Raw genomic sequence first — 15,961 nt, 5'->3', positions numbered from 1 at the left:
CCTAAACACAGATGTGTATTTTTAATCTTTCAAATGGGTCAATTTCTATGACGTTTTTGGCTTTCTTGTAGGAGAAAAATTAAGAGTATAGTGTCCTACAAGCCAAGTGCAGAATGTGTATCAGGGAGGCAGAAGTACTCAGCCATGCTCAGTGTCAAGGCTGATTCATCAAACAGAGTGAGGAGGAAAGACTGAGCCCTGGAAGCAGTGGTGACCTTCACAAGATCAGTTTCAGTGAAGTGAGGGGACAAATGGATGGGGTTCAATGAGAATGGGGTGAGAAGAACTGGAGAAGGTAGTTTTGGTGTTTTGCTTCAAAGCAGAGTGTCAAAAATTATCTGTACCCTGGTTAAGTTAATAACTGCATATCCCTGAGAATATTGCCTTCAGTAAGAAAGGTATTTCTCTACTGGTTCAGTCACAGTCCTGTAACTAGTAAATCCTAACTTATTACTACATAATGCTACCTACAGATATAGGATGGGTTAAAGAAAAAAAACCTTCTACTTTTTTTCAGTTAGTCAACAGTGTAACAGAGGTCTTAGCTGGGGCTATTGGTTGAGAATTTGTGACAGGTAATATATTTATTGCCTTGAATTGCTCAGGATACTGGAGTCTCTTTTTAACTCATTTACCATCAAAATTACCAAAAGATAGTTACCTAACTTCCCATGTATAGATGTGTGTGTATATATACATATATTTACATGCATATATTTTAAAACATATATTTATATATGTACATATATATGAAGTTTCTTCATTATTAAAATGAATGAAAGAATACCTATAAAATGCTGCATCAGGAACAAAAAATACACTTAATAAATAGTTGGAAGTGTGATGAACAAAAATTAGAGAAATTCAAGGCATTGTCAATCTATTTACATTTTTACCCATTACATTTAATGCCCCTTATTAGTACTTACTGGAAAATCTCATTTTACTTTGTTAAGCTCAGAATAATCAATTTTTAAGCTATCATCTGCTGGAAGGTCTAAATTTGAGGATGAATGAATTTACTTAGGCTTTTCTAAGAGCCTTGAATTTTAAAAGCCTTACAGTTTATATATAATAAGGATCAAAACCTCCCACTATTTGTAGATAGAGTGTGCATTTCGAGGTAATACCATATTGGCTATTTACTTGACATTTCTGAAAAGAGCTTGAGTACGAGAAGAAATGAAGAGCCATGATAATGGAGGGAAATGCTGAACAGTATTATTATTCAGCTCAGTGCTTACCTCCCACCTTCTGCATGCTGTTTTTAAGTAGTAGGAGCTATCCTTAGTTTTACTTTGCATTTTCCTGTGGAGAAGAGGAAGTTATCTCCAGGCCTTACTCAACTAAGAGGTTGGCATGGATGGGAAAGACAGGGTTCATTTCTGCTCTATTTCGGAAACACTCTCTAGTTTCCAGAAGGACCTCTGACTTCTCTGCTCTCCAAGAACATATCTACTTCATTCAGTCACCATCCTGTATTCAGGACTATGGCTTCAAGCAGTTGGCAGTTCATCATTATTACTGTACAGGGCTATGAATAAGGTTATCCTATATGCAGTCAATTACCCAGATTAAATTCATCCTTAAGGTGAGTTTGATACTGAAGAATGTGAAATGTTTCAAGCTCCTGGCCCTGTAGCAGGAACACAATCAGAGTCCAGACTGAGTTCACTTACCTTCCTGCATACTGAACAAGTCACTTCCTGGACTGCGGCCTTTGCTGATTGGTTATGTTCTTGTGACCCTGTGAATTTATATTTTGCAATATTAACTTTTGCACTATTTAGTATAGGTCTAAGCGTAATGCCAGTGCTATTGTATTAGAAAATAGCATAGAAAACTATTCTTCCATTGTTCCTATTTCTTTATCATTAGTCACCATTTCTAAAGATATTAAAAGTAATATATTTTGAATATTTCATATACCATAAAATAACATTTGTTATAGTGGCAATGATGTATTCATTTCCATATTTAAATTTTAACAAATTAATTTAAATGCTCTCCCATATTAATAAAGAAAGATTTTGGGGGAATGAATTTGGCATAAGTTGACAACTTATTGTGATGATGATGATGATTTTGTGTTTTTGAGGATGTCCTGGAACAGGTGAAGGTATTGAGTCAAATATTATCTTTAGGATTCTTTTTCTTACCTATGATGCATTGGAAATTGTTGGATAGCATTTATAAGCGCATGAAGTTCTTTTAATCCAGAAAGGACAAATGGTATCAGTACACTAATTTCAGTCTGTAAGTCTGATCGAACCGAAAAAATCTGAGATAATCAGATGACAGCATATATTTATCACATTCAGTAACCAATTTTTATTGAGTACTTGCTATGGGGCAGGAGGTACTGTAAATGCATTTCACCTCATTTAATCCTCCAAGCAATCCGGTTAGGATGGTGCATTAGAAGATAACAAGGGTCAGAAGCTAAGGAGCTCTTCCAGTATCACACTGCTAATGAAAGGTGGAGTTGGGATTCAAACCTGGTGTCTAGCTTCTAACTCCCTACTTTTGGCCACCAAACTTTGTGACTGCGCAGTGTAGTAAAAGGAATACTTCATTTTATTGTTTCACTTTACTGTGATTTGCAGATACTGCAGTTTTACAAATTAAAGGTGTGTGGCAACCCTGCACTGAGCAAGCCTATCAGAGCATTTGTTCACTGTATGTCTCTGTCACATTTTTAGAATTCCTGCAATATTTTGAACTTTTTTCATTATGACCATGTGTTATGGTGTTCTTTAATCAGAGATATTTGATGTTATTACTGAAATTGTTTTGGGACACCATAAACTGTACCCATATAAGACGGCAAACTTAATAAATGTTGTGTGTGTTCTGACTGTTTCACTCACCAGCCATTGCCCCATCTGTCTCCTTCTCCTTGACTTCCCTATTCCCTGAGACACAATGATATTGAAATTAGGCCAGTTAATGGCCCAACAATGGCATCTATGTGTTCAAGTGAAAGGAAAAGTCAGACATCTCTCACTTTAAATCAAACCTAGAACTGATTATGCTTAGTGAGAAAGGCATGTTGAAAGTCGAGATAGGCCAAAAGCTAGGCCTGCTGTGATGAAGTTAGCCAGGATGTGAATGCAAAGGCAAGGTTCTTGAAGGAAATTAGAAGTTTTACTCCAGTGAACACAGAAAAGAGTAGGAGGTGAAACAGCCTCGTAGCTGCTATGGAGAAAGTTTTAGTGATCTGGATAGAAAGTCAAAACAGCCACAACATTCCCTTAAGGCAAAGCCTAATCCAGAGCAGAGCCCTAACTCTCTTTGGTTCTATGAAGGCTGAGAGAGGTAAGGAAGCTGCAGAAGAAAAGTTGGAAGCTAGTGAGATTGGTTCATGAGGTGTAAGGGAAGAACCTGTCTCCACCATCAAAAAATGCCAGGTGAGGCAACAAGTGCTGATGTAGAAGCTGCAGCAAATTACCCAGAAGATCCAGCTAAGATAGTTAATGACAGTAATTACATGAAAGAACAGATTTTCAATGTAGATGAAACAGATTTTATTGGAAGAAGATGACATCTAGGGCTTCCAAAACTAGAGAGAAGTCAATTCCTAGCTTCAAAGCTTCAAAGGACAGACTGACACTCTTGTTAAGGCCTGTTGCAGCTGGTGACTTTCTGCTGAAGCCAATGCTCATTAAGCATTCTGGAAATTCCAGGGCCCTTAAGAATTGGACCAAGTCTACTCTGCCTGAGTTCTACAAATGAAACAATAAAGCCTGGACGACAGCACATCTGTTTACAACAAGGTTTACTGAATATTTTAAGCCAACTATTGAGACCTACTGCTCAGGAAAACATTCCTTTCAAAAAAATATGACTGTTGTCACTGACAAAGGTACCTGGTTACCCCAGAGCTCCAATGTTGATTTCCAATGAGATTCATGTTGTTTTCAAGCCTGATTAATACAACATCCATTCTGTAGCCCATGGACCAAAAAGTAATTTGACTTTCAAGTCTTACTATTGAAGAAAATACATTTCATAAGACTTTATCGGCCATAGTGATTCCTCTGATGGATCTGTGCAAAGTGAATGGAAAACCTTCTGGAAAGGATTCACCATCCTAGCCATTAAGAATAGTCATGGCTCATGGGAAAAGGTCAAAGTATCAACATATCAGGAGTTGGGAAGAAGTTGATTCCAACTCTCGTGGATGACTTTGAGGGGTGCAAGACTTCAGTGGAGGAAGTAACTGCAGATGCGGTAGAAGCAGCAAGAGAACTAATTAGAAGTGGAACCTGAAGATGGGACTGAACTGATGCAATTTCATGATAAAACTGTAATGGCTGAAGAGTTGCTTTTTATGGATGAGCAAAGAAAGTAGTTTCTTGAAATGGAATCTACTCCTGATGAAGATGCTGTGAAGACTGTTAAAGTGACAGAAAAACATTTAGAATGTTACTTACACTTTGTTGGTAAAGAATGAGGGGGGCTTGGGAGAATTTATTCCAATTTTGACAGAAGTCCTACTGTGGTACAATACTATCAAACAGTATTGAATGCTATAGAGAAATTGTTTGTGAAAGGAAGAGTCAATCAACGTGGCAAATATCCTCGTTGGCACAGCCACCCCGACCTTCAGCCACCACCACCTGATGAGTCGGCAGCCGTCTGCATCGAGGCAGCACCCTCCACGACCAAAACGATTATGGCTTGCCGAAAGCTCAGGTGATGGCTAGCACTTTCTGGTAATGATTAACAATAACCTTCATTTTTACATTAAGATACGTACACTGTCTTTTTAGACATGCAATTGCATGCTTAATAGACTACAGTACAGTATAAACACAACTGTTATGTGCACTGGGAAACCAAAAAAATTCATTGGGCTTGCTTTATTGTGATGGTCTGGAACTGAACTCACAGTATCTCCAAGGTATACCTGTAATGGTCCCTATGTTTAAGCACCTCATAATATAAAAAGAGAAATAGATGAATAAATAGAAAAGTGATATCAGTGTGGTGCAGTGAGAACTGTAGAAAATGACATGAACATAGGGATAGGAGGCAGCAGTTGTGTCTGGGTAAATCAGCTGAGGGTTCACAGAAGTGAAACCTGAGGAAAGAAAAAGACAGATAGTCAAGGCTAAGAGCACACACAGTAAGTAAAGAGCCAGCAAAAAGGAAAAGACATTAGCATATTATGGAAATCATGCAAAGTTTGGTATTGGGATAGAGGTGCTTGTGGCAGGAGCATTGGGATTAAATATGGCAATGCTCTGAATTTAATCTATCGAATAACTGAATATTAAAATAGTCTGTAAGGATCAGGGAGCATAAGTTAGAGGTTAAGTGACTAAGACAGGACTTATGACTTGCTAAGTCTTAAGCTGGGTTTATTTCTCCAGTTACTTTAATTACTTTGTCAGCATCCTTCAGAACACATCCTCTCCGTAAATTTTTTGTTTCAGGTCAACAACTCCATGTGCTTTTCAGCTAATGCCTCATTATTATGCTAACTGTATTTTCTTTGTTGAAACTCTGTAGTATAGTGTGTTACTATATATGGCAGGGCATGATTTGGCCTTGCTGAACTTTGGGACATTACCAGTGGCTTCAGATTGAACAGGGTTATTTTGAGGTTATACACTGTCACTACAAAGGATTGAATTATTTATGACTTTAATATTCACCAGTGTTTCTAGCTCAAGATGCAATATACTACTGAATATTATCTGTCAACAAAATGCTGCATCTGTTCTATTTGTTGATGACCGATAAAACAAAGCAGTTTGAATTGCTGCTATAAACTCAATATGAGTTGAATTTCTGCTCCAAGTATATTTCAATAATAGTAATGATGATAATAATATTTATAATATTTGTCTCATACTAATTAACACCAATCATAATGAATGCTTAAAATTAAACATATCAATATCTATGTACATATATATGTATATATATATATATATACACATAAAATTTTACTGTATTACTATATCTAGTATTCCATAACAGAGTCTGGGGAAATAGGTATCTTCCTCAAACATTACATATAAGCCCCAGGTGCATTTGTATAAAAAAAGTCAGGGTCTGGAATAAAACATATTTTTCAAATATTATAAGAGTAAACACCTCTATCTCATTTGACCACTTTTTTCCTTATACTTCTTACCTTCAGCAAAGCTTAAGAAAAATGGATATTAGTTATTATGCGAGGAGGCAGAAGAAATATTTTATAATAGTAACTAAAATTCCTCTTTTAAAAAGACATTTGAGAAATAGATATGTTGATAATTTTACATAGTTAAATCTCAGAGAGGGAAGACAGTTTGGAGTTCAATTTTAACCATTTAAAAAATATTTTTTTCAAAACTGTCAACATGAAAACATTTCTGAAATGGGCCTTCGTAACCTCACAGTAGTTTTTCCTCTGTACGAATCTGGCAGCCCAGGGCATTTCTGGGACCAGTATTAGGAACTGGAACATCTTAAAGTTTTCAATGTTTTTCCCAAAGGTTAACACTATACCTGAGAGTTGCATTAGTGACCAAAAACTTGGCATAAAACAAATCACAAACTTGCCCAATAACAGCATGAAAGCAAATAACTGAGTCATAGAGCAGACTAAGGAAACAGTGCAAACCAGGGACTAGCACAGCGCCACGTCGCAGGCAGTTGTATATGGTGTTTTCTCATATCCCAGATTCTGGTTACTTTGTCTGTCTAGCAGATCACCCCAAAACCTAATGGCTTAAAATAATAACAATCACTTATTCTGTTTCATGTTTCCTGTGGATCAGAAACAGAAAACAGGCAGAGCACCGTAGGCTCAGCTGTTCTCTGCTGAAGCCTCAGCTGGAAGAGTCAAAGGCTGAAGGAAGGCTAAATCATCTAGAGGCTCGTTCACTCCCACATCTGCCAGTAGCCGGTGATGATTGGTTGGAGGGCCTAACTAAGGCTGGTGGCTGAAACACCTACATGTAACCTCTCTGTGTGACCTGAGCTTCCTCGCAGTACGGTGGTTGGGGCTCTAAGGGCAAGAACAAGACAGATAGGGAGACAGAGAGGAAAACACACTACACTGAAGCTGTTTTGCTATTTATGATTTAGCCTCAGAAATCAAGCAGCCTTACTTCTGCTACATTCAAATGGTCAAAGAAATTACAGAGACCTGAAAGGTGGAAATATTAATTCCTCTTGTCAGTGGAGGCATGTGACTGTTAAAGGAAGGAGAGCATGTGAGATGGGGTATATATTGGTCCTGCCATCTTTGAAGATAGAATTTGCCAGCCTACCAATAATATGAAATAATCTAATTACACTTGAAATCATTGAAATTAAGAGGGTCTAAGAGGGTTTTATAATCCAGTTATCCAGAAATCCAACCCTCTGAAGAAAAACAAGAGTCCCAGGGAAGTACGCCTGATCCTTGAACAAGAGGGGGTTAGGGGCACGAAAGCCCCATAATATCAAAAATCTTCAAGTAACTTTTGACTCCCCAAAAACATAACTAATAATAGCTTTATGTTGGTTTATGGTAAAATAGAATAGTATCTACATATATTTTATGCATTCATGACATGCCTAACTTTTTATGAATTTTTTGATATTTCTACATAGTTCGTCTGCAAGGTTTTCAAATTGTCACAAATCTCCAGAAAATTTTCCAACATACTTACTGAAAAAAATCTCCATACAAGTAGACTCATGGAGTTCAAACCTGTTATTCAAGGGTCAAGAGTAAATAATTCAAGTGGGGCCATTCCACTTGTTATTCTGGTGTCAGGAGTTGAACTCAGGTTTGCTAAATCTCAATTCTATTGTAATTTACCTTATAAATATCCCACAAAATGTGTCTGAGTTTGTTTATTGATTAAAAAGGAGCTTAATGTATTTAAAACCATCCATCTATGTAAAAGGAAAACAACTCTAATGTATAAGAAATCTAATTTTTTGAAACATTGTGGGAGGGTGTTTCTCAGCTGAGATTTAAATAGTATAGACGTGTCTGGTAAACAGACTGGCTTGTGACCTCCCTATCATCTACTTGCATGATCCAGATGTGTGGACAGTTTTCAACAAGACAGAAAAGTGGAGAAAGCCATGTAGTGTCTATTCTTCAACCCTTTTCCTTAAAATTTCTTGTTTGAGCTTCAGGGAATATGAGAGCTGAAGTGAAACCTGTTTCAAAAGGAATTTGTGAGACCCATAGAGTAAGCAGAGCTGCCTTGTGTCCTAGGTGATACAAGTGCAACCAGGATTTGGAGAGGGGCAAGTTTCCATTTTATGCACATGACACAGCGGAGGAAACACATTGCTATTTGACACAGGAGATTTGCAGACTTGTAAAACAGTAATAAACAATCTCCTAGACAGAGAAACAGCATTTTCAGAGAGGTCATGGGACAATTACATCCAAGCACTTTCCTCTAGTAGGTCGCAAGCCAGTGGACAGAGCAAGGAAGCCAGAACAAAAGACTGTAGAGGACTGTTGCTGTCCATGGGTTCACAGCTCCTGAGGAATTCTTGCAAAACTAGGATTAGTTATTGCAGGGGTAGGGATAGAGGAGTTAGGAAACTAATGTTTAAATCTGTAGCTATGTTGTGAAGAGTGACAGGAAAACTGGCATGTAAATGCTAATGTTGCTTCATTTGACTACCTCAAGCAGGTAAGGTCTGTGCAAATTTGGATCACACTAATAAATTATGTATACTTAACATTTAATTAGCAATGATTTTATCTGACATCTTAGAATTTTGGAGAATTTTTGGAGGAATGATTTGGATAACTTTTGTCAAAAGAAACTGAAATGTTACCTTCTCTTCCCTTCATTCTGACTCAAGCAGAAGCATCATAAAATTGCTTGTCATACTTTTCAAAAACATTTACTGAAGCATCTATTTGAAAACATCATGACAAATTTTTGGTTGATGAAATTTAGAGATCCATTACCTCTTTAGTCTGGCTGTCTTGTTTATTGTTTTATTCTTTGCTTTTTTCAGAATCCTAACCTCTCTCCTCACTGCCAAGTTTTCTCATGCCACTCCAAATTGAGGGTAGGTTTGGGGTTTATAAAAATCACAAAAATGCAACTGGAATGGCATGTGCAAATGGAGTGGAGTGAAGCAGAGAGTGGAAGATGGATAACTTGTTATCACAAGTTTAGCCTCAAACCCAGCTCTGCCATTGACAAACTATGCAAGTTGGGGCTTAGTTTCCTCATACAAAATGGGCATTTTACACACACTATCCCTAATAACTTTGTTGTTTAGATTAAGTGAACTAAGTAATACATAGAAAGGCACATAGCACATTGTATTAGAAGAACTCCCATTATGTAGGTCCTAAGAAAGTTGGAAACCAAGTTGTTTGTTTTTAAAAGAACTAACTAGATAGAGCCCCATCTCCTAACACCTCCCTTAATCCCTGCTCACCTGATCCTCTTCTGAATGAACGTACCTTTGATAAAGTTCAGCACAGATGTTAATTGGGTAGTTTTGAGTGAGCAGAGGTGTAAAAAAACCATAAGCTTTGAAAAGTAATATCCGATAATGAATTAATAATAGTTTATTTTTTACTGAGACATTTTGAGCATAAAAGTGAATGTGAACAAACTTTATTTCCCTTGAGCTTAGAAAATTCTAGTTCTAAATCCTTTATAGTAAAATTATACAAGGTGACTCCTGGCTAGTAATTCAGAGATCTATTTTGAGCCCTGGGAAACTAGTGGAGAGATCTGGATTGGAGAGCAGTCTCAAAGCCCAGATAAACGTTTTTGGCCTACTAATATTCCATCGAAGTGCAATATGCCAGTTAGTGCTCCTACAGCAGTGAACAGGGATAAAAAAAAGAAAAACTCTATTATATGAACCGGATAATCCCATGGAAGGCATTGCTTGGATTAGTGCTTTAGGAAGAGTGACAGGAATGGAGGGAGAAAAATTAATAAGTGACCCTTGGCACCAAGATTATGATTAAGAGTATCACAGAAAGGAGAAAGATGTTTCACATATTGCAGTTTTTCCCAGCTGTAGTCATTCACAAGACACCCTCACAATTTTTCCATACCCAAATGCTTCCTGCATTGTTTGCTCAATAAATGTTTTTGAAGAGAGACAGGAAACTTTATTTACTACAGTAAATGGAAAACCAGAATAACTTGTCAAAAATAGAAAGTATTAAAAAAATACATTGAAAACAAAGTAATGTTACGAAATTATAGCTAGATGTTGTTGTCTACATAAGATTTTAACCTTAAGGCTTGCTATCTTTTTTGTTAAAAATGCAGGTTAGCAAAAAGTTGGTCCAAACTGATACCTCCTCTTTGAGGCCATTAGAGAATTGGAAAGAAGATAACTTTCTTACTATGTGATTGGTTCAATAATTATTTGTCAGTGTTATTTAATATCATGTCCAGAAACACAATAGAAATAATAGAAATTTCATGACAGAAATCTAGAAATGATCTCCATCTCTACCTGTCCCATATTTCAGAAGTAGTGTATTGGTTAAGAGGGAGATCTGAGTGTAAATCCCAGCTTTGTCATTGAATGGCACAGCTATCTTGGAAATGTAATTTTATCACTATAATCATTTTTCCTTATTTGTAGTTAAAAAATATTTAGCACTTTCAGTAAATTTTGATGTGATGATAAAGTGAATATTAACATACAGGATGAGCTAAGGAAAGGGACTACATATATATTTTTTCCAGTATGAATATTTTATTATTTATTTATTTTTATTAAGGTATCACTAATATACAATTTTATGAAGGTTTCACATGAGCAACATTGTGGTTACTACATTTACCCATATTATCGAGTCTACCCCCACCCTACCCCCACCCCAGTAACTGTCTATCTGTGTAGTAAGATGCCAGTCACTACTTGTCTTCTCTGTGCTACACTGTCTTCCCCATGACCCCCCACCCCACACCATGTGTACCAATCATAATGCCTCTTAATCCCCTTCTCCCTCCCTCCCCCACCCCTCCCCTTTGGTAACCACTAGTCCCTTCTTCCAGTCTGTGAGTCTGTTGCTGTTTTGTTCCTTCAGTTCTGCTTCATTGTTATACTCCACAAATGAGGGAAATCATTTGGTACTTGTCTTTCTCCACCTGGCTTATTTCACTGAGCTTAATACCCTTCAGCTCCATCCATGTTATTGCAAATGGTGGGATCTGTTTTCTTCTTATGGCTGAATAATATTCCATTGTGTATATGTACCACATCTTCTTTATCCATTCATCTACTGATGGACACTTAGGTTGCTTCCGTATCTTGGCTATTGTAAATAGTGCTGCAATAAACATAGGGGTGCATATGTCTTTTTCAAATTGGGCTCCTGCAATCTTAGGGTGAATTCCTAGGAGTGGAATTCCTGGGTATGGTATTTCTATTTTAGTTTTCGAGGAACCTCCATATTGCTTTCCACAATGGTTGAACTAATTTACATTCTCACCAACAGTGTAGGAGGGTTTCCCTTTCCCTGCATCCTTGCCAGCATCTGTTGTTGCTTGTCTTTTGGATGTTGGTCATCCTAACTGGTGTGAGGTGATATCTTATTGTGCTTTTAAATTGCATTTTCCTGATAATTAGCGATGTAGAGCCTCTTTCCATGTGCCTGTTGGCCATCTGAATTTCTTCTCTGGAGAAGTATCTGTTCATATACTTCACCCATTTTTTAATTGGGTTATTTGCTTTTTGGGTGTTGAGGTGTGTGAGTTCTTTATATATTTTGGATGTTAAGCCCTGTCAGATATGTCATTTACAAATATATTCTCCCATAGCATAGAAGGCTTTTTGTTCTACTGATGGTGCCCTTTGCTGTACAGAAACTTTTTAGTTTGGTGTAGTTAGGGACTATATATATACATTTCACTATTGTTTTACTAAAGCACTATCTACAGTTTGTCAAGTAAATACATTTTGACTTAATTCAGGTTATTTTTTTAAAACAATCTATCTATATTATTTGTCCTTTCAGCATCATAAATCTTGTAGCAATTTGACTACAGCTGTTCTAGTTTTTCCTGCTTTCTCTTTCCCCTACCATTTACTGAGGTTGTTCTCTAGGTTCAATCTTTGAGCCTCTTAGCAGTTTCTACATTATTCCTCAGAAGCCTGTTCATTTATAAGGCTTTAACAATCTCTTATAAGAAGATAACTCCAAAAATCAGTATCTCAAAATCTGCCCTTCACCTATTTACAGCCCAAATTTCTACTTGATATGTGGCATGTCTAACCACTTTAGATTCAACATGAATAAAGCCAGCACATTCATTTCATCCTCTTGTGGTCACGGATTCCTCCATTTTCCAGTCGGATTCCTCCATTTTCCAGTTTCTTATGAGGCTAAGAACTAAATGCATGTGCTTTTGAGGCAGAATATTCTGGAATCTTGGCTTTACCGTTTACTGGTTTAAATGAAAATGTAACAAGATTCCTGTATATACATATGTATATACATGTATATACACATACACATATATACATAGATATTATTTTTTTAAGAGAAATTGATAGTGGAATAGTCTGTAAAGAAATATAGCTAGAAAAAAATATATAGCTGACATGCTATTTACATTGAATTTTATTAGTTAACTGACTGCTTTAAAGGGAAGAGTTAAATCAGTTGAAAAAAAGGTGAAGAATAAAACATTTATATTTTCTTTCTTGTGAAACTTTAGTTCTAAAATTAATTCAAATTAGTTTAGGTAAGTCTTATCACTATGCTGAAAAGTGGCTAAGTATACCAAAGAGCAAGGACAAATGACAGTGATTGACAGGGCTCTGAAGAAGGTCTGAAGAGGGGTCTTCATGTTATGACAGGTGTTAATGGCAAGCATTGAGGAAAATACATGATTTGTAAAATGGTTAGACTTTGGGGGAAAGTGAGAAAATATAGGAAGTAATCTTAGCAAATTTCAGTAAGTATGAAAATTACAGCAAAAGTCTACAAAGATTTTGGGGGTCCATTTTCCACACCTCTTTAAAAACAGATCCTGTACACTGTTTCAGATCATGTTGTGGATCCAAACGCATAGGATCGCTGTGCCAGACAGCTTTAAATTCAATGGCTTTAAAGAATATAACAAATTTTAGTGTTTGTAGTGCAGTAAATAACAAAAATATATGCATCCTAACTTTTGATGTTAAAGCAAAACTGGTCAGTTCCTCTTGTGCATACTTTTGAAACTTGTACATGCTGTCAAGTTGTTAGAAAGAGACTGTCAGTGATTTTTATATAAATAAGAGTGATTATGGTAAAATTGGAATGTATCTAGAATACATATTAAATTATGATGATTCATTTTGTGTGCGCAACTAGCATTCTTTTAAATTACAGCTTCTCTGGGTAATTTAACATATAATACATAATAAAATTTTAATTTATATAGTTAGGCAGAATTCAGCTGTGGTAGATATTTTGGAGTATGTGCTCAGGTAAATACCCCCTTGATTGCCTGCTTTTCTCTGTGGTCCTCTGGAAGGCTTTTTTTCCTTTCTAAAAACTGAAAATTGTTTTGCCTGTTTCTAGGCTTCTAATTTCCAGATGAGCTCAACATTTCTTCAGGGCTCCCTGACATTGGCTCATCTAAGTCATTCACAGATTATTTCAGTTTTCTCTTGGGTGTGAATGGCTTAAGGTCAAAGAATTTAATGTGTCTCAGAGGGAGTAGGTACTCTTATAATCTCACTTTTTATTGTGCTATTCCTACTTACCCATATTCTTCTTTTTTTCAATCTGAGAACCACTTCCTATTACTGAAATAATAGGGGCAAAATAGAAGCAAACGGAATCTCTCTCTCTCTATTCTGTCAATTTATACCACTGCAAATAAATGTAACTCCTCTTTTTTTTTGTCCTCTTGTATCTAACAAAGCTCTTTAGTTATCCTAGGGTTTCCCCTAAGCTCACTGTAGACGACATTTTATGTAAATCAATTATTTCTTTTTAAAAAATAGAAATTCATTTTTTCATCTACTCAGCAGCTACCATTTTCCATGGCATTAACCTATCTATATAGAACATGATTCCAATTAAAATTTTTTGATGTAAAAGAAATTAGTACAAGTCATACTTTTTCCTTAACTTACTTTGAAAAATTTCAGTTAGAGAAGTTAAAAAATACATAAGCATCTGAATTACATTCATCATTTTTAATATTTTACCATTTACCTTCCCTCTTTTTATACATATTTGTGTGTGTTTGTTTTATATATTTTACTATATTTTTCATTTTTTTTTTCTGAATCGTTTGAAACTAGGGTATAGTCACAACTTTTCAGCCATAAATGCTTTGGCATAAATTTCCAAGTATAAGGACAGTACCACAGTCTCTCCTCTCTCTCTCTTTCTCACTTAAGATCCAAGATTGCATTTTGTTGTAATGTCTTTTGAGTCTCTTTAATCTGGAGAATTTTTAAAAGAACTGTTCAGAAACTTGATTAAATGCAGGTCAAATCATTTTGGTAAAAATATTTCTTAGATGATGTTAATTATTTGTAATTGGATTACATTAAGTTCATAATATCAAATTGTCTCATTATTTCCATTATTAGTGATTCCAGTTTTGGTTATTTGTTTAAGGGGGTGATTTTTTTTTTACATTTTCTTACTTACTTGTAATAAGTATATTATGGCTTGAAATTTAGAGACCATGTGAAGATGCTGTACTCCTATGATCTTTCACCTAGTGGCTTTTAGCATCCTATGATGAACTTTGCCTGAATCAATTGTGATTGATTTGGAAAATAATGATTTTTTAATTCTATCATTTGTCCCACATTTATTCTCTCAATTTCTGGAATGGAAAAGCTTTCATCCTCTCTCCTTCTGTTTTTAGTGCCACTCTGAAGGCATGCTTTTAAAATTTTTATTCAATTATTGTCATTCTTTTCGACAACTCATATTCCCAATTTGTCCAATGGGAATCTCAACTCATTCTTTAAAATATTTCTTAAAGGAAGGGAATTTAGCATTGTGTGGGGCATTTAAAGTTACTGTAAGACTCAGGCAATGTTATTATTGTATTACACTGAATGTGAGGACAAATGAATAAAGGGTTCACATTGATCAGTGAGGAGTCCTGATAATTGAGAAAACATATCATTTTCATAATTAGCAAGTTAGATTAACTGCAAAATGAAATAATTGGTAAGAGAAGATTCTATTTAGTAACCAATAAAAATTATTAGCAGTTTTAACTTTGAGTCATCTACTTACCATTAGAATGGTAAATCTTTCCTTGACTCTTGGATACAATAACTGGTGCCAATAAATTGAAATATACTTGTAGCATGTATGTGGCCTAAACATTGTATACGATTTCTAATTTTCTAATTGTAGGGAATGGGATAGTTATTCCTGAATGCTTAGAAACATGTTTTTTAAAATCAGTATCTAAGCAATGTATTTGGAAACATATTTCGATAGCATTAGAACTAAACTAAACAACGCATCGCGAATTTAGAACTCTGACTTTAGGAAAACCCAAACGGAATATCCTAGTTAATGAAAATGAGAAAAATTTGGGTTAAGGAATTTTAGCTCCACCCAGGGCAATTATGCTTTCCTTCTGTAACTGTCAGTTTCCTCCCCAGTCCCAGGAGCTGGCCGCTTAGTTGAGCAGTGTCTGCTTCAAGTCTATTTCTGATGATGACGGTTTCACATGAAGCAGCCGCGGTGATGGGGCATTTGTTCTTAACAGTTTCTCCCCAGGCGTTGGCAGCTGGGCCATAGTCACTCGGACGCATCTTCTGCCGACCCAGCCGCAGAGGTAAAACACGATGAGGGTGGAGCAAACTTTTAGGCAGCTTCTGGTCTTACCGTTCCGCGGAGCCTTCCGCCTGCTCCTTTGATTGGCTGTCCTGGGTCTCAGCGATCCAATCGCGCGGGAGCATTCTCCGTGTCGCTCCGCGGCGATGCCGCGCATGCTCACTTGAGGACACGCCCCTAAGCTTCAGCCCTCTTAGAGGA

General features: G+C 36.3%; 1 long non-coding RNA gene across 1 annotated transcript in view; it reads right to left on the bottom strand.

The window, feature by feature from the left end:
* Positions 1 to 15,961, bottom strand: part of LOC118973283 (uncharacterized) — an 81,415-nt gene that overhangs the window by 64,752 nt on the left and 702 nt on the right. The window contains exon 2 of the long non-coding RNA XR_012121052.1: positions 1,680 to 1,747. This is a non-coding gene — a long non-coding RNA (uncharacterized lncRNA). The remainder of the gene's footprint in view (positions 1 to 1,679; positions 1,748 to 15,961) is intronic.

This window comes from Manis javanica, chromosome 9, assembly GCF_040802235.1.
Source record: "Manis javanica isolate MJ-LG chromosome 9, MJ_LKY, whole genome shotgun sequence".
Taxonomy (NCBI): Eukaryota; Metazoa; Chordata; class Mammalia; order Pholidota; family Manidae; genus Manis; species Manis javanica.
Note: the sequence above shows the minus strand (reverse complement) of the source record. Positions and strands in the feature narration are given on the sequence as shown.